Source organism: Hibiscus syriacus, unplaced genomic scaffold (genome assembly GCF_006381635.1).
Source record: "Hibiscus syriacus cultivar Baekdansim isolate YM2019G1 unplaced genomic scaffold, ASM638163v2 tig00004072_pilon, whole genome shotgun sequence".
Classification (NCBI taxonomy): domain Eukaryota; kingdom Viridiplantae; phylum Streptophyta; class Magnoliopsida; order Malvales; family Malvaceae; genus Hibiscus; species Hibiscus syriacus.
Window position 1 is genome coordinate 37785 of NW_024061998.1, and position 1092 is coordinate 38876.

Here is a 1092-nt window from a genome sequence, read left to right on the forward strand (position 1 = left end):
TAGTATAACAATTAAAATATTTCTACGAATTTGCATTCAAATATTTATAATTTAATATTAAAGTTTAACTTAAAAAAATATGTCACAAGGATAATTTAGTAAAATACACATTCAAGTAATCTTATGTTTCTCCAACCAAACACTGTAATTTTACATTACTACAAAACAAACCAAACAATATACTAAAATATACATTCAAGTAATCTTATATTCCTCCAATCAAACACTTTAATTTTATATTCCTACTAAACAAACCAAATAAGATATTACAACATTCTCATAGTAATATTGCATTTTAATAATATTATTCTCAAAGATAATCTTATATTTCGTGAGTCAAACTTCAAAAAAAATACAACACATTTTTAATTACTAAAAATTGTTATATTCAAGGCTCGTGTTTAGAATTTGGAATATGTTTGACAGCCTACTATCTTACCTCCCTTTACCTCATTACATATGAGAACAAAGGACAACCATTTTTTAAATTGAAGTGAGAACAGTCAAACATGTTGTCGCAACCGTCTTTCGGTTGGGCCCCGGAATTGGGCTTCGACTTAGGAAAATGGATTGGAGTCACCACCGATCATTTATTTAAAAGTAAATGGGTTGATCGGATACATTATTTCTTACCTGATCTGCGTCTTTCCAGAAATATGTCGGGCTCGGGAGTCGGTTACGATCAAGGAAGGATTAGCACCCTTGAACCGCCTTTTCGGTACTACGTAATTTTCAGTTGTCTTAATTAAGAAAATTGTGATTTTAAATTAAAAGGTAAAAATAACGATCCAAAACTTACCTATGTTCGATTGAAAATGTACCCTTAAAGAGTTGAGAAACATGTTAGATATAAAAAATAAAATAAAATAAATAAATTCAACCAAAATAAAAAGAAATAAAATAAAATAAAATAATAAATAAATAAATAAAGAATAGAAAAATGATAGTAAATAATAGTATAAATATAAAATAAAAAAGGTAATATATATAAATAAATAAAATACATAAAGAAAATGAATCAATAAATATATATATATAATGATAAAAGGTAATATACGTAAATAGATGTTAGAATGAAACACTAAAATACAT